The 18,989-nt window shown below is 46.8% G+C and overlaps 1 protein-coding gene across 1 annotated transcript in view; it reads left to right on the top strand.

The window, feature by feature from the left end:
* Window positions 1–18,989, top strand: part of LOC135916589 (prominin-like protein) — a 189,800-nt gene that overhangs the window by 146,239 nt on the left and 24,572 nt on the right. The gene's annotated exons all lie outside the window — the stretch shown is intronic.

The raw sequence follows: 18,989 nt of genomic DNA, 5'->3' as shown, positions 1-18,989 counted from the left end.
TAGTTTTCTTAATAATCTCCTTCAGTGAATGAAAGGCGGATGTGCAACAAGACAAAGGTTTAGCTTGTACGGGATTGAGGTAAACGCAGGTGACGGGGCGTTGGTACGGAGGCGTAAACGGGAGCGGCCTGCCTGATGCAGCCAGGTTGTGGCGCAGAGCTCAAATAAAAAAACACTGCTAATATTTCAGTAACGAAGTGTATTTTACTTTGCTACGGGTGTAAATTTTTGGTAGCAACAATATTATGCTAGTGCCAAAAATTTACACCAGCTGCGAAGTATAATACACTTGGTTACTGCCTCTCCCATCATCCTGTCGACCACCGTAAATATGATGCACATGACACCTACTCTTCCCTCCTGACCATTTCTGATCTGCACGACATCTGCGCTGAACAATGGCATGATGACTTCTTACGTGTTTTCGTTGATCATTTCAATTCTGGACATCCAGAGCCCACGCTGCACATGGTAATGCTCCGTGGCGTTATCTACAATCGCAGCTTACGCCCAGATGGACCAGAATTTTTACTTGTTATACCATGCCACCTCTGGACATCAGTTCTTAAGAAGTTGCATGACACCCCTACTGAAGGCCACCTCAGCGTTTCACGTACTTAAGGCTGCATACGACACCGCTTCCACTGGCCAGGCCTGTACCACTCTGTAAAATGCTACGTTGCAGCCTGTGCTCTCTGTCAGCGCTGCAATGAACCTGCTGTGCTGCCCGCTGGACTCATTTGGCCCACTGACATTCAGCATAACCATTCTTTCGCGCCAGTCTCTATCTTCTCGGCCCTTTTCCGACGTCGAAATATGGCAACAAGTGGGTCATTGTCGCGACTGACTCGGCGACCCGGTACGCAATCGCGCGAGCTCTGTGCACAAGCTATGTAACTGTGGGGCCAGGCTACCTTTTACATGACGTCGTCGCGGATCACAGCGCACCCCGGCAGCTCCTCACTGATCGCGGCCGCACCTTCTTTTCTGAGTAGTTGAAGACCTATTTCGCTCTTGTTCTGCCGAGCACAAGCTTTCCATCGCCTACAAGCCGCAGACAAACGGACTGATGGAGTGGCTCAATCGCACTTTGACAGAAATGCAGTCTATGTAAGTTTCCGACGACCACATTGATTGGGACAGCATGTTACCCTTCGTGACCTTGGCCTACAATTTGTCCACAGCCGACACCGCTGGCTTTTCAACCCTTTGACCTTCTGTTCGGCCGTCACCATTCTTTGCCCTTCGACATAGTGCTTCCTTCCCCGACGAACACTCCCACTAAATACGCTCAAGGCGTCCTCGTGCGGGCTTGAACTACACGGCAAATTGCCGGCTCCTGGCTCACTCAAAGGCCGCGCAGATCTGGTACGACAGCAGACATCGGGACATTCAAATTTCTGGCTCCGTTGTCCTCCTATGGACACTATGTCACCGTGTCGCCTTGTCGGAAAAGCTTCTGCCACGCTACACAGGGACGTACATGATAAGGCGTCAGCTTGGCGATGTGAACTACGAGACTGCGTCGCTGGACTCACGTGTCCCCACGGATGTTGTGCATGTGCCTCAGCTGAAGCCTTACTTTGCCCCGACTTCAGCTGCCTGACTGTTAGTGCCGAGACGGCGTCCTTGCAGGCGGGGGTTATGTTACGGTGCAACTAAGAGCGGCGCCAGTCAGAAGACGATGATTTGACGTGTAGAGGTGGAATCGCTCTCGACAGCCATCTTAATCATACATCGCTGTCTCTCTTGTAAATATTTTAAATACATGTATGTGACTTGTGCAACGTAATATTTTGGAGGAGAATTATGGTAGGAAAAAAGTTTCAGGGACGATTCGGATAGTCCTTAATTCGAATTTCAAGTGCAGCTGTTTATGTGCTTTGCATTCGCAATACACGAGGGCGATTCAGAAAGTAATGCCTTCAAGGCCACCTACACACATATCCACCTGCGGCAAGTTGTTTTTTCGTCCGCTTTCATTGGCGTTAATTTATCACTTCTTTAATTCAGTCAATAAATAGAAGTAATTCTGCCTATGTTGTCCTTGATGTCTTTGTTTCTTTGCTTCTTATAATATTGCTACGGAATAGTATTACCGATGACGAAGAGGCGAGCAGTACGAAGACGACGACAACGATTGGAGGCTAGCGTGGGCTGTTGCCTCTTGGCCAAGTGCGGCGTATTACGTTGTAAATATACTTGTATATAGCTTTTCATTTGCGTCTTCTTACGTAACATATCTGGTGGAGGTGGACGTTCCCTGTACCTCGTCACGGAGCTTCGCAGTGGACGGTACGTCGAGCCTAGCTTCATGGCTCCCGGCGATGACAATTCGACTCAGCCGCCTCCGACCCCTCCTGCCACTTCGACGACCTACATCTCTCTCCCTGCTCCTCGTGATCCTGGCGTATTCTCGGGCAAAGATGGGGACGACGTCGACGACTGGATCAGCCTGTACGAACACGTCAGCCGCAATAACCGGTGGGACCCTACTATCATGCTCGCCAACGTAGTCTTTTACCTCGGTGGCACACCTCGAGTTTAGTTTCGGACGCACGAAGAGGAGCTCACCAGTTGGGATTCGTTCAAGCAAAAGCTCCGAGACTTGTTCGGCAACCCCTACGGTCACAAACTTGCCGCGCAGAAGGCGCTTTCCGGCCGTGTGCAGACGTCAACAGAGCCCTATGTCACATACATTCAGGACGTCCTGGCTCTGTGCCGCAAAGTTGATGCACACATGCCTGAGTCAGACAAGGTATCCCACATCCTCAAAGGCATTGCCGATGACGCCTTCAACTTGCTCGTGTTCAACAACGTCGCGACGGTGGATGCTGTTATCAAAGAGTGCCGCCGCCTGGAACTCGCTAAAAGCAGACGTATCGATCAGCAGTTTGCCCGTTTGCCCAACACCCCAGCGACTTCTTCCTGTGCCGACGCTCCTCGTCCCAACAACACCGGCGATATTACCAAGATCGTTCGGCGTGAGATTGAGGCCGCCTATCCGGCTGCCTTCGACTCCAGCCCCACCAACGCACCGGCAGTCACGGTTTCCCTGATCCAGGCAGTTGTCCGCCAGGAGTTCGAAAATATGGGCCTTCACACCATCTGCTCGGCCCATCACCCTGATACCCATCCGGCTTCTTCGATTCCGCCCCGTCCCGCATCGTCTTATCCACCACGTTTCCGCAACCCAGCTGAATGGCGCACTGCTGACGACAAGCCCATTTGTTTTCACTGCGGTCGCATCGGGCACATTTCTCGGCACTGTCGAAGTCGCTGGACTTCCCCGACCCGGTCTGCTTATACTGCCTATTCTCGACCCTCGGGTGGCCCTTCTCGTCCTTATGCCGCACGCTCCGATTATGCCGCCACTGACTCTTCTGCGCCGAACCGCCCCTATTCTCGTTCACCTTCGCCCCAAGGACGACAATCTCGCTCTCCCCAGCCCCGTCGCTCCTTTTCGCCAACTCCCTTCGGACGCCGCTCCCAGCCGGAAAACTGAATGATGCAGCGTCACCTCGAGGCGCTGCATCGCCGCCAAATCCTCCACTGACGTTGCCCACTCATCTGAACCTTCTTGACGTGCAAGTCGACGGTGTTCCTGTATCTGCTCTTATAGACACTGGGGCGCATTTGTAGGTAATGAGCGCGGACTTTCGTACCCGCCTGAAAAAAATAATCACGCCCGCCACGACGCTTGTTGGCCGTGTCGCCGATGGCGGAACAGCCCCCGTAATTGGTATGTGTGCCGCCCGCGTCTCCTTCGCCGATCGCTCAACAGTTGTGCTATTCACGGTCATCGCCCACTGTCCCCATGACATCATCCTCGGCTTAGACTTCCTCTCCGCACATTCTGCTCTAATTGATTGTTCCGCTAGTACTCTCCGCCTTGACCTGCCTGTTCTGGATCCCGCTGAACCACACCCCAGTCGCCTCAGTTCCGTCGACTTTGTTCGCTTGCCACCTACGGCACTGACTTACGTTGACCTAGTGTCATCCCCACCAGTGCCCGACGGTCACTATATCGCGGCTCCTATACAAGACGTCCTCCTTACACACGGGATCACGGTGCCTCATACCGTTTTATCTATTACGGCTAATTGCGTCTGCCTGCCTGTGGTCAATTTTGGCTTGACGACACAAGTGCTGCCACGCGGGATGTCTCTGGCCCAGCTTTGCTCATTCGAAGATCACTCAATAGCATCTATTGAGGTAGACAGCCATTCAGCCGATCCTCCTCTACCATCTCAGTCGACAACTTGCACCATCGCCGACTTACAGAAAATGATTGCGCCCGACATGCCGTCCGAGCACGCTCGTGAGCTCTACCGCGTTCTGTTTTCCTACAACGATATTTTTGACTTTCACGATCGTCCTTTGGCCCAAACTACAACTGTTAAACATCGCATTAATACCGGCGATGCCCCTCCTATTCATCGCCGCCCGTATTGAGTGTCACCGGTTGAGCGCCAAGTTATTCACGCTGATGTTCGCAAAATGCTTGCCAATAACATCATAGAACCGTCATGTAGTCCATGGGCGTCACCGGTTGTACTGGTGAAAAAGAAGGATGGCTCATGGCGCTTTTGCGTGGATTATCGGCACCTTAACAGGGTTACCAAAAAGGACGTGTATCCCCTACCTCGGATCGATGATACGCTTGACTGCCTCCATGGTGCTCGCTACTTCTCTTCTATTGACCTCCGCTCCGGCTACTGGCAGATTGCTGTGGACGATCTCGACCGCGAGAAGACTGCTTTTGTAACTCCGGACGGTCTTTATCAATTCCAAGTGATGCCGTTTGGTCTATGTAACGCTCCTGCCACTTTTGAACGCATGATGGACTCCCTTCTTCACGGCTTCAAATGGTCCATATGCTTGTGCTACTTGGACGACGTCATAGTATTCTCCCCAACGTTCGCTACGCACCTCGAGCGCCTCTCGGCAGTCCTGGACGTTTTTCGTCGCGCCGGTCTGCAACTGAACGCATCGAAGTGTCAATTCGGCCGTCGCCAGATTACCGTCCTTGGGCATCTCGTTGACGCGAACGGAGTGCAACCGGACCCAGGCAAGATCCATGCTGTTACGCACTTTCCTGTTCCGAAGTGTGTCAAGGATGTGCGCAGCTTCATCGGCCTTTGTTCCTACTTCCGCCGTTTCGTGAAAAATTTCGCGGGCATCGCACGACCACTAACCGAGCTTTTGAAAAAAGACGCTCCTTTCCAGTGGGGCGATAACGAGGCCTCTGCATTCTCGCATCTAATCGACGTTCTCACAACGCCTCCCGTTCTGGCCCATTTCGATCCTTCTGCGCCTACCGAAGTTCGTACTGATGCCAGCGGTCACGGAATTGGCGCAGTACTGGCACAACGCCAGCGCGGCAACGACCGTATTATCGCTTAAGCCAGCAGGCTCCTCTCACCCGCGGAGCGCAACTATTCCATCACTGAGCGTGAGTGTCTGGCCCTAGTTTGGGCGGTTGCGAAGTTCCGCCCATACTTATATGGCCGACCCTTTTCCGTTATCACCGACCATCACGCGCTTTGTTGGTTATGCTCATTGAAAGACCCTTCAGGAAGACTTGGTCGCTGGGCCTTACGCCTCCAAGAATATTCGTTCTCTGTCACCTACAAATCTGGCCGACTACACAAGGACGCTGACTGCCTGTCTCGCTACCCGGTAGACGAGCCTGACGACGCCGACAGTAGTACCGCCGACGGCATTTTCTCTGTGTCTGCCTTCGCTAACATCGCCGATGAGCAGTACCGAGACCTATCGCTGCGAGTACTCATCGAGCGTCTGCGCTCTACACCTACCGACGCATCCGTTCGCCGATATGTCCTCCAGGGCGGCATTCTGTACCTAAGGAACTTCCTTCCTGACGGATCTGATCTTCTTCTTGTCGTGCCAAAACATCTACGACAGACTGTGCTCTTTGAGATGCATGACGCACCTACTACAGGACATCTTGGCGTAACCCGCACGTACGACCGCGTCCGCCGCCGATTCTATTGGCCTGGCCTCGCTCGCTCCATCCGACAGTATGTTGCTGCCTGCGATACCTGCCAGCGTCGGAAAACACCTCAGGTGCTACCTGCCGGTCATCTCCAGCCGATCACTGTCCCTGTGGAACCGTTCTTTCGTGTTGGATTAGACCTCCTCGGTCCCTTTCCCACGTCATCCTCTGGGAACAAATGGGTAGCCGTCGCAACTGATTACGCCACCCGATACGCTATCACGCGGGCTCTCCCTACCAGTTGCGCCACTGACGTCGCGGACTTTCTCTTGCGTGACATTATCTTTTTTCATGGCACCCCGCGACAGCTGCTCACTGACCGTGGTCGTAACTTCCTCTCGAAAGTTATCGCCGACATTGTACGTTCCTGCTCCACTCAACACAAGCTGACTACCTCATACCTTCCTCAAACCAATGGCCTGACAGAGCGGTTAAACCGTACTCTTACCGATATGCTGTCAAAGTACGTTTCCAAGGACCACCGCGACTGGGACATTGCCCTTCCTTACGTCACATTCGCTTATAATTCTTCCCGGCACGACACCGCCGGATTTTCTCCCTTTTATCTGCTCTACGGTCGCGAACCGACCTTGCCCCTTGACACGGCACTTCCTCCTGCTTCGATCTCAACAAGCGAATATGCGCGCGACGCCATCACTCTCGCCGACCATGCACGCCAGCTTGCCCGTGCTCGACTGACGGACTCGCAAACCACTCAGCAGCGTCAGTACAACGCCCGCCACCGTGACGTACAGTTTTCGCCTGGTGCGCTCGTGCTCCTCTGGTCGCCCTCCCGTCACGTCGGACTTTCAGAGAAGCCCCTTTCGCGATACACAGGGCCCTACCGCGTGCTGCGCCGGGTGACGCCTGTGACGTACGAAATTGCCCCTGTGAGCTCAACCTCGTCATCTACTGTGGCACCTAGTGATGTTGTGCACGTCAGTAGGCTCAAGGCCTACTACACTGTTTCCAAGTCCGGCCTTTAGTCGCTCTGGGACGGCGCTTTTGCCGCCGGGGGTAGTGCTACGGAATAGTATTACCGATGACGAAGAGGCGAGCAGTATGAAGACGACGACAACGATTGGAGGCTAGCGCGGGCTGTTGCTTCTTGGCCAAGTGCGGCGTATTACGTTGTAAATATACTTGTATATAGCTTTTCATTTGCGTCTTCTTACGTAACAATATTGTTAATAAAAAGAGGGCCCCTCGGTGAACCCCGCTCTTCTGGCAAATGGCAAGAGCTGAAGGATCGTAGAAGGCATATTAGCTTAAAATTTTTCCACGATATTTATTCTTCTAAAACAGGCATAAACCGCGAAAAATATATCCAGGCACCACACTCTATATCGAGGCGACTTGACCACTGTTTGAAGGTCAGGGAATTTTCTTGTAGGGGTGACGTCTTCTGTTATTCTTTTTTTGTTAGAACTGTTTGAGATTGGAACAGTTTGCCATCGACCATGGTATATATTATAGAAAATGATGCTTTTTACCACCCGTTGAAATAGTTTGTTGATGTATTGATTCAAGCTTGTAACCTCCCTGCTGTAATGCCCTACGGGGTGATGCAGGTAACTAATAAATAAATAAAATAAATAAATCAGGGTATTGAATCTGGCCTTCAGGTAGCAGGTGTGGTTCTATTGACCGGTGTCCTTCACCAAAAAAGAAGATCACGTTCTCGTGAAGCCTGTGGTAGAAAGAATGTTCCACATGCGCCACCAAGGTCTGCGAGTGGGGGTGCTGGCTAACACTCCCAGGGTTCTACTAGGAAACATATATAACCAAGAAAGTGGGTGGGGAAACGGCACCGCGGTAGCTCAGTTGGTAGAGCATCGCACGTGAATTTCGAATGTTCTGGGATCATTCCACACCTGGGGTAAGTTGTTTTTTGTTCCACTTTCATTTCCATTATTACATCGTTTCGTTATTTCATTTATTATGCACAAGTAAATTCCCCTATGTTGTCCTTGGTGTCAGTGTTTGTTGGCTTCTTATGAGATGTATGCAGAGTGGCATAACACACGCACATGTTATATAAATATATATTATATATATATATATATATACACGCGCACATATATATACATATATATATATATATATATATATATATATATATATATATATATACGCAGGAAAGAGACGACGAACTTTTTGGAAGACTTTTTTTACTTAACGTTTTCGGCTGGTGGACCAGCCTTCGTCAGAGTACAGTGACGAAGGCTGGTCACTGTACTCTGACGAAGGCTGGTCCACCAGCCGAAAACGTTAAGTAAAAAAAGTCTTCCAAAAAGTTCGTCGTCTCTTTCCTGCGTATGTTACGTCGGGTCCTGCGTGCTGAACTTTGAAGAAAACCCCTATATATATATATATATATATATATATATATATATACATATAGTGCATCATGGTCGTGCACAATATATATACCTTCATACACACAGAAATATAACACTTCTTTTCCTCAAGACCCAAGCATGTCTTTCATAAGATATAGCTACTTATGTACTGTCCTTCATCAAAACATGCAAGGGAACTCAATGCTGCATTTGTACAAAGAATGCAAAGCGTAACTAATTTGCAAAGTATGTAAATGAGACGCGTTACAATTTGACAGAATAAAGGTAATATTATTTATTGTATTTCAAACTCAGAGAGTCATCAAACGCAAACCTCATTTGCAAACTATCACAGAAGTTAACAGTAGTTTGCACTTGATCATAGGAATTCAAGGATCTTTTACTGCGAATAATATAAAAGCTGTGTCAGCGAACACTTTAAAAATGTTTAAGAATTGCCTGTGGCAGATAGCAGACTTGTATCTGGTTCACGAGTTCGTCAATTCGAACAGACGGACAGCTTAGTAAAATACATTATTCAGTTTTAAGTAGCATCCTACAGGAGGAAATAAAACACTATTTCTAAGAGCCACCAAGGCTCTGCAAGTAAAACTGCGATTTACTTCACTTTATTCATCCTGCTACTCGTTAGATGGACACTAAAGTGAAACAATGCAGTTTACAATAATAAAGTCGCGTTTTAAAAACTGCTGTCGGTAATGTCATAATGATACGTTGATTATGTATTCGAAGAGAAAATGAAGATCAAAGTTTTATTTTTTTTTAATTTTCGTGCCGGGACACACACGCGGGCACGTCATTGGGACGTCACAAATTTCAGTGCGATCTGTCGCATTTGGCGGCGCTGGCATAGTAAGCTTGTCACATTCTGTCTTTCGCTCCTTTAGAACACAATTCAGTCAATTTTTGTCACTAAATAATTTCCTAGGCACTAGCAGGTGCAGTAAAAATGCTTGACGTCGTGGCGGGCTGGTGCGGGAGCTGCAAAGCGGCCGCGCCACCCGTATTTCTTTATCACCCGCTTTCTGGGCTAGCAAGCGTTTTCTCGTCGTAAAAGTGTTGTTTTTTTGCAATGGGAAAGGCCGATTCACCAATGCAGAATAAATATTGTCTCTTCAGTGTCTCTGTACGCGCATCTTCCTCCGCACTCTATGCAGTTATAGCACGCCCAACTTGAGCATGTTGGCTGCACTGGAGTCCTCTCTTCGCACTAACTTAGTATAGGAAGCACAACGAGCTGCCTAGTACTCCCATATAGCCGATATCAACGTACACTGAATTATATATATATTAATTATATATAATTATATATATATATATATATATATATATATATATATATATATATATATATATATATATATATATATATATATATATATATATAACACAGAGAGAGAGAGTACAGCGTTTCATGGTGAGCACACGCCAGCTGTTCCTTTTTCCACTGCACTGCATCCAGCCAGAACTCCCTGTAGCACATCACCTTCACCTTCCCAATTCACGTGCTGTTCTTTAGGCCGATGAAATAAGGAACACAATTCTGAGCCCAAGCATATCCACTCCTGTAAGCCCTACCGCATCCTGATGGACAAATTTTGTGCGCAATTAAAGTGTCAAAGGACTCTGAGAGCACTCAATAAAGGCTCACAGCATTCAGTGTTGAAACAGAGGGTCAGTAGGTGAGACATAAAAGTGACCGAAAGTTCCCAGATTTTTACAGATAATTCAAAAGTAAATACTGCGCAACTGTCGTGAGCAAAATAGGGCACAAATTTGTGAACCTGTTTTCTAAGTTCTTCAAGTGTAACAGCCTAATGGTGTTCCTCTTCTATTAATCATATTGAAAACTGCAGCATTTAAATGTGTGAAATCTATGTGAAATATATGTGACATCTGCCAGACAACCTATCCATGCAACCTCTCCTAACACTACAACTGCTCCAGATGGAATGGGAGCCAACAACAGGTAGGATCAAAGCTCACCAAGAAACCACAGCCCCGAGCAAAACTACTTATATTGAACATGGAGTGCAGGTTATCACCTTAGCAGATGATGAATCAGCTTCCAGTGCTTGGCTGTCTCCTGTCAAGACCGTTTCTCTGGCTATATCCCAAATGTCGTCAACAGATGCGCCGTTACTATGTTCTCCAAAGTGACGCTCCAGGATCTGTAAATGATGCATGAAGTTATCGTTGAATCAAGTCTCATGTATTCCGCTTCGCCTATATACCCAGGTACTTATTTCCGATCAACATTTTAACTATAGGTATGCTGACCTATACGAGCAAAGAGCAATTTGTGGCCAACAATATGAAGGCACTCGCCAACGCATTCCAACTGCTGATTGGTGTGCTGACCTACAGAACACAAAACCTTAACGTAGGGCAACTTTGTCTACGATGAAAATTGTTGCATATTTGACATGAAATATATTTTTCCGAAACACAAAACATTCGTTCTGTGCTTCAAACATCGATACTATGCTCAGAGGCTCAAAATATTGCCACGTGCGCTTATTTCTGTTGGTGTCCGTTTCTATGTGCAACACCGTCTTCAACTCGTTTACAGCACGCGTGGGTAGCGCGTTCGAGATATGTTTGATAGAACAGTGGGCCCCCTTTGTCAGCCGATGTGCGCGCTGTGCGATGTTCATGTGCTAGTACATTTGGCGTCGGGGTTATTAATACCAGACTGGTGAGAATGCTGGCATTCTCCTTGCCGCCCATGCTCGAATCCACATGTCGTTTTCGCCGCTGCCGAATAGTGTTCGCCAGAAGTTTTGTTATGAGCACAATTTCACCCAAATAAAGTTTATTTACTTCTCCAGTCACCCAGTTCCTGTTCCTGTACGGAGAAAAACCGACACTTCAATGTCACCGTATAGCGACATATGAATACTCAAGCTTATATAACGCTAGGAATATTAACTTCAGACTGAAAAGCTCAAAATCAAACCCAAGTAACATCGACATAAGAGTGAAGTGTAATGCTACATGAATTTACACAGCGAGGTCGTAAGGCGGCAGCAGCTAATAATTCCAGTGTTGACCTCAGACAGAAGCTACACCTTACCGGCGCAAGAAAAAAAGCGTGATTTTCGGAGCCCGGCGCAGTGCACTAAATTGTCACGCTATGTGCAGTGCCTAGCGGTTGAAATACGATACCCTGAGCGTATAGCTGCCGGCGGTTATTGCATCATCGCTGAACGGACAATGACTGTGGTATACCAGAACATCCAACAGTTACATAAGCACCCTTTAGTGATCTGAGTAGGAAGGCCACCTTCTCCCGCCTTAAGCCACCGTAGTCCACGCAATCAACTTTACACTGCCCCAATCCACCTTACATACATTAATACACCTTAATGCATGGTACTACATGTGAGTCCACATTAATGTACCCTAATTCATTTTAATCTAAGATAACCTACCTTCATGCCCACTTATCAACCTTGATCCACCTTAATCCACTTCCGCTTAATTCACTTTACTCCACCTTAAGTAACGCTACTCTAACTTGTTTTTTTTATTTTCACATGGAAATATTCAAAACGCTGGCGATCATTCTTCCTGCCACTTGTTGCGGATAACGCCGGCTTTTCTGCCTCATTATCATGATCATCATCAGGCAATATTTATGAATTTATACTGCAGGACGAAGGCCTCAACCGACAATCTCATATTACCTCGGTCCTGCATCAACCGGTTTCCTATTTGCGCCTGCAAATTTCCTCATTTCATCATCCAACCTAGTTTTCTGCCATCCTCAGCAGATTACGAATTGGCCTTCCTTGTGAAGTATTGGGCCACTACTTGCCTCATGACCCCTACAATTTTCTGCTTCATGGGACATATGCTTTCACTTTAAACGAGAGCTTTTTTGACGGATTGAGGCTTAATGAGGTTCGCTAGCAATTGCGTTTTGTTTATCGCGTTTCAATTACTGAGCACTGTACCCGCCGTGACCAATGTAACATTGTCGGAAATGAGCAGAAAACACATCGGCATGGGTATTAGAAGCTTTAGCTCTGGCCCGACTTCGACACCACCTATTCAGATACATTGAAGACACAAAAACACTTTTCTGTGATAACCACTTGTCCTATTTTAATGAAATTCGTTGAATTTGCGATAAAGACCTAATTACTGGTGACTGTAGGAAGCGGATTTTCAATTTAAGATCTGAGTATTGTAAGAAGATTTTTAAAAATTCGTAACATTGCAAAACCGAGAAACATGAAGTTGATAAATTTGTAGCTCTTCATCGAGCACAGATATCGTAGTTCCCTACACTGTGTCCCATAGATATCCAAACCGGACGAATATGAAATATTAATTTGTATCTTAAGGAAATTTATTACAGTGCTTACGAGGGGTTGACAAAAGTCCTATTGAAATAATAATGGCACAATTAAAGGCCCTGTATAATGCATAAATTTTGTTCGCTATAGATGTACTATTAGATGCAATTCACAGAATTGTGATATTCTTTTTAATTTCTACGAACTTCAGAGTTTCTTTTTAAGAAAATTCGCGATTTTGAACAATATTATTGAAAACGTTCATGGCATAAATCAAAAATTCAGTACGAACAGCCGCTAGATTTTAACTTTTTCGTTTAAACCCAACAAACCTGATCGAATTTAATGGAGCAACTGACGAGTCCGCGACGACTCCCACATTTATACATAGCGTGCTATGACGACACGTGACCAATAGTTTAAGCAGAAAGACAATGTGAACAGAGATTTGGCCTGCCAGAATTCATAGGGCCATAGGTTCACTTTGTAACCGATCACGGGGCATGTAGACATTGCCGACTTCAGTGCGTCCAGCGTAGAGACTTGTATAGTGCACGACAGTTTAACCTGTAGGACGGTCACGACTACTAAACACCGCACCGAAGAGACATTGCTGCGCTTACGGAGGCAGCAGTCCGCGAAAGAGGCAGCATACGAAGCTAACGAACGCGGTACAGTCGTTTCACCATTGTTTCACTGTGGCGTTACTACATTTTTGGGCATTGTGCACATAAACAGAAATGGACAGCATTGAAACGTGCCTTCGCGACATCAATGATGACCAACACTAAGTTCTCAGTGTGCTAGCAGCAAGAGCAGGTGACACCGACATACTCGCAAACCACGGATTGATCACTTCATAAGGTGCAGTTTTGTTGTGCCCTCTGAAACCACATTTACCACAAACAACTGGAAGCACTGGTTCAAACTGCAGATTTAAGGATACTCATCTGTCAGCGGGCGCGTAGCCGTAGAACCAGGCACAAATTGCGTTGCAAATCCTTATGTATTCTCGGTGGGGTAGTTAACCAACGAGGACGAGTACATGGTCACCACTTCTGCGCAATAGAACAAAACAATGATAAATATTACGAGGAATGTCTTTATGACTGCACCAATGCTAGCTCGTTTCAAATGTTAATGAGAAAGCACAATACAGATAGCTTGCCCATCCTGTCCAAAGAATTTCGCAGATGCGTTAGGAAATAATAATACCGATAAGGCTGATCAAAATATTGTTCGGGACTAGTTGGCAAATCATAACACACATTTTTAGGGCACACTAGGAGACAAAAACACGCCAGAGAACCTTTGAAGTAGCTTTATTGCAAAAAACGGACAACACCCTTTATTTCAGGAGCTTGCTGTTTATTCGGCAAGAACAAAAAAACTAAGTTCTTGTCCACTAAGCATTTATAGAAAGCAAAACAACATTGTAGGTGATATTATAAAAAAAAACAATTCGAGAACGATTGCATCCAGTAAATTTAGAATATGCTAAATTTAGTTTAGGTGCTTTTTATTATAATACGTTGAAGTATGCTAGCTCGATTACACTGGCAAAGGACTGCGCGAAAGTACGGAAACAGGCGTTTTGTCTGCAAAACATTTTTATATAGAAGTTTCGCTCTAGGGAGTTTATTTACAGCGACCTAGTTTACAGCATATCGCATCTGTTTAGTTTCCTTCAATGTCAAGGTACACTGTGTGAAATACTCTGTTTATAGCGCTGGTCAAGCGCGTTGAGTATGATGTCCATCGCGCCTCAAGAGTGACCCATGATTGCGCATTGGAACTGTTGTCAGCTGATTCACGCGGAAAATGCTTGGTTGGTCATGTTCCGGCGATGATATGTAGATGAATTATACCGGAGAAATTCTCTTACTCGGAATCCACTGCCGCGAATTTGATCAGGTTTGTTGCACTCTAAAAGAAAATAAATCTAGGGGCTGTAGGGATGTAGGGATGTAGGTTATTATTTTGATCGTCAACCTTTTCAATTGTTGAAAATTGCAAAATTGAAAAAGGGACCTGATTACGAATTTTAAATTTTGAAATTATGCAGTGATTATCATAATACACGCCTCATTTTCTTACGTCGACGCGCGCCAGCCTTTAATCAACTCTGTGGCATGCATCACTTTCTCCCAGAATTTGCCGCTCCTTGAAGGTTTTTGTGCTGTGGTTATTAATATGGGGGTGTGGCGCATTGTTACTCCGCCTAGGTCCACATATTCTATTCATGCTGCAGTATCGACTTCTGGGGCAAGCAGAATGCAAAAAAAAGATGATCCACGTCATCCCGTGATGACCCTGAGTGGCGGCTTGTTCTTGAACCTGAGTGACAGGGCTTGACAGGGCAACGCTCCTTTCCAGTGGGGCGATAACGAGGCCTCTGCATTCTCGCATCTAATCGACGTTCTCACAACGCCTCCCGTTCTGGCCCATTTCGATCCTTCTGCGCCTACCGAAGTTCGTACTGATGCCAGCGGTCACGGAATTGGCGCAGTACTGGCACAACGCCAGCGCGGCAACGACCGTATTATCGCTTACGCCAGCAGGCTCCTCTCACCCGCGGAGCGCAACTATTCCATCACTGAGCGTGAGTGTCTGGCCCTAGTTTGGGCGGTTGCGAAGTTCCGCCCATACTTATATGGCCGACCCTTTTCCGTTATCACCGACCATCACGCGCTTTGTTGGTTCATTGAAAGACCCTTCAGGAAGACTTGGTCGCAGGGCCTTACGCCTCCAAGAATATTCGTTCTCTGTCACCTACAAATCTGGCCGACTACACAAGGACGCTGACTGCCTGTCTCGCTACCCGGTAGACGAGCCTGACGACGCCGACAGTAGTACCGCCGACGGCATTTTCTCTGTGTCTGCCTTCGCTAACATCGCCGATGAGCAGTACCGAGACCTATCGCTGCGAGTACTCATCGAGCGTCTGCGCTCTACACCTACCGACGCATCCGTTCGCCGATATGTCCTCCAGGGCGGCATTCTGTACCTAAGGAACTTCCTTCCTGACGGATCTGATCTTCTTCTTGTCGTGCCAAAACATCTACGACAGACTGTGCTCTTTGAGATGCATGACGCACCTACTACAGGACATCTTGGCGTAACCCGCACGTACGACCGCGTCCGCCGCCGATTCTATTGGCCTGGCCTCGCTCGCTCCATCCGACAGTATGTTGTTGCCTGCGATACCTGCCAGCGTCGGAAAACACCTCAGGTGCTACCTGCCGGTCATCTCCAGCCGATCACTGTCCCTGTGGAACCGTTCTTTCGTGTTGGATTAGACCTCCTCGGTCCCTTTCCCACGTCATCCTCTGGGAACAAATGGGTAGCCGTCGCAACTGATTACGCCACCCGATACGCTATCACGCGGGCTCTCCCTACCAGTTGCGCCACTGACGTCGCGGACTTTCTCTTGCGTGACATTATCTTTTTTCATGGCACCCCGCGACAGCTGCTCACTGACCGTGGTCGTAACTTCCTCTCGAAAGTTATCGCCGACATTGTACGTTCCTGCTCCACTCAACACAAGCTGACTACCTCATACCTTCCTCAAACCAATGGCCTGACAGAGCGGTTAAACCGTACTCTTACCGATATGCTGTCAAAGTACGTTTCCAAGGACCACCGCGACTGGGACATTGCCCTTCCTTACGTCACATTCGCTTATAATTCTTCCCGGCACGACACCGCCGGATTTTCTCCCTTTTATCTGCTCTACGGTCGCGAACCGACCTTGCCCCTTGACACGGCACTTCCTCCTGCTTCGATCTCAACAAGCGAATATGCGCGCGACGCCATCACTCTCGCCGACCATGCACGCCAGCTTGCCCGTGCTCGACTGACGGACTCGCAAACCACTCAGTAGCGTCAGTACAACGCCCGCCACCCTGACGTACAGTTTTCGCCTGGTGCGCTCGTGCTCCTCTGGTCGCCCTCCCGTCACGTCGGACTTTCAGAGAAGCCCCTTTCGCGATACACAGGGCCCTACCGCGTGCTGCGCCGGGTGACGCCTGTGACGTACGAAATTGCCCCTGTGAGCTCAACCTCGTCATCTACTGTGGCACCTAGTGATGTTGTGCACGTCAGTAGGCTCAAGGCCTACTACACTGTTTCCAAGTCCGGCCTTTAGTCGCTCTGGGACGGCGCTTTTGCCGCCGGGGGTAGTGCTACGGAATAGTATTACCGATGACGAAGAGGCGAGCAGTATGAAGACGACGACAACGATTGGAGGCTAGCGCGGGCTGTTGCTTCTTGGCCAAGTGCGGCGTATTACGTTGTAAATATACTTGTATATAGCTTTTCATTTGCGTCTTCTTACGTAACAATATTGTTAATAAAAAGAGGGCCCCTCGGTGAACCCCGCTCTTCTAGCAAATGGCAAGAGCTGAAGGATCGTAGAAGGCATATTAGCTTAAAATTTTTCCACGATATTTATTCTTCTAAAACAGGCATAAACCGCGAAAAATATATCCAGGCACCACACTCTATATCGAGGCGACTTGACCACTGTTTGAAGGTCAGGGAATTTTCTTGTAGGGGTGACGTCTTCTGTTATTCTTTTTTTGTTAGAACTGTTTGAGATTGGAACAGTTTGCCATCGACCATGGTATATATTATAGAAAATGATGCTTTTTACCACCCGTTGAAATAGTTTGTTGATGTATTGATTCAAGCTTGTAACCTCCCTGCTGTAATGCCCTACGGGGTGATGCAGGTAACTAATAAATAAATAAAATAAATAAATCAGGGTATTGAATCTGGCCTTCAGGTAGCAGGTGTGGTTCTATTGACCGGTGTCCTTCACCAAAAAAGAAGATCACGTTCTCGTGAAGCCTGTGGTAGAAAGAATGTTCCACATGCGCCACCAAGGTCTGCGAGTGGGGGTGCTGGCTAACACTCCCAGGGTTCTACTAGGAAACATATATAACCAAGAAAGTGGGTGGGGAAACGGCACCGCGGTAGCTCAGTTGGTAGAGCATCGCACGTGAATTTCGAATGTTCTGGGATCATTCCACACCTGGGGTAAGTTGTTTTTTGTTCCACTTTCATTTCCATTATTACATCGTTTCGTTATTTCATTTATTATGCACAAGTAAATTCCCCTATGTTGTCCTTGGTGTCAGTGTTTGTTGGCTTCTTATGAGATGTATGCAGAGTGGCATAACACACGCACATGTTATATAAATATATATTATATATATATATATATATATATATATATATATATATTCATATATATATATATATATATATATATATATATATATATATACACGCGCACATATATATACATATATATATATATATATATATATACATATAGTGCATCATGGTCGTGCACAATATATATACCTTCATACACACAGAAATATAACACTTCTTTTCCTCAAGACCCAAGCATGTCTTTCATAAGATATAGCTACTTATGTACTGTCCTTCATCAAAACATGCAAGGGAACTCAATGCTGCATTTGTACAAAGAATGCAAAGCGTAACTAATTTGCAAAGTATGTAAATGAGACGCGTTACAATTTGACAGAATAATGGTAATATTATTTATTGTATTTCAAACTCAGAGAGTCATCAAACGCAAACCTCATTTGCAAACTATCACAGAAGTTAACAGTAGTTTGCACTTGATCATAGGAATTCAAGGATCTTTTACTGCGAATAATATAAAAGCTGTGTCAGCGAACACTTTAAAAATGTTTAAGAATTGCCTGTGGCAGATAGCAGACTTGTATCTGGTTCACGAGTTCGTCAATTCGAACAGACGGACAGCTTAGTAAAATACATTATTCAGTTTGAAGTAGCATGCTACAGGAGGAAATAAAACACTATTTCTAAGAGCCACCAAGGCTCTGCAAGTAAAACTGCGATTTACTTCACTTTATTCATCCTGCTACTCGTTAGATGGACACTAAAGTGAAACAATGCAGTTTACAATAATAAAGTCGCGTTTTAAAAACTGCTGTCGGTAATGTCATAATGATACGTTGATTATGTATTCGAAGAGAAAATGAAGATCAAAGTTTTATTTTTTTTTTAATTTTCGTGCCGGGACACACACGCGGGCACGTCATGGGGACGTCACAAATTTCAGTGCGATCTGTCGCATTTGGCGGCGCTGGCATAGTAAGCTTGTCACATTCTGTCTTTCGCTCCTTTAGAACACAATTCAGTCAATTTTTGTCACTAAATCATTTCCTAGGCACTAGCAGGTGCAGTAAAAATGCTTGACGTCGTGGCGGGCTGGTGCGGGAGCTGCAAAGCGGCCGCGCCACC

This window comes from Dermacentor albipictus, chromosome 2 (assembly GCF_038994185.2).
Source record: "Dermacentor albipictus isolate Rhodes 1998 colony chromosome 2, USDA_Dalb.pri_finalv2, whole genome shotgun sequence".
Classification (NCBI taxonomy): domain Eukaryota; kingdom Metazoa; phylum Arthropoda; class Arachnida; order Ixodida; family Ixodidae; genus Dermacentor; species Dermacentor albipictus.
This window is presented reverse-complemented; position numbering and strand designations above follow the sequence as displayed.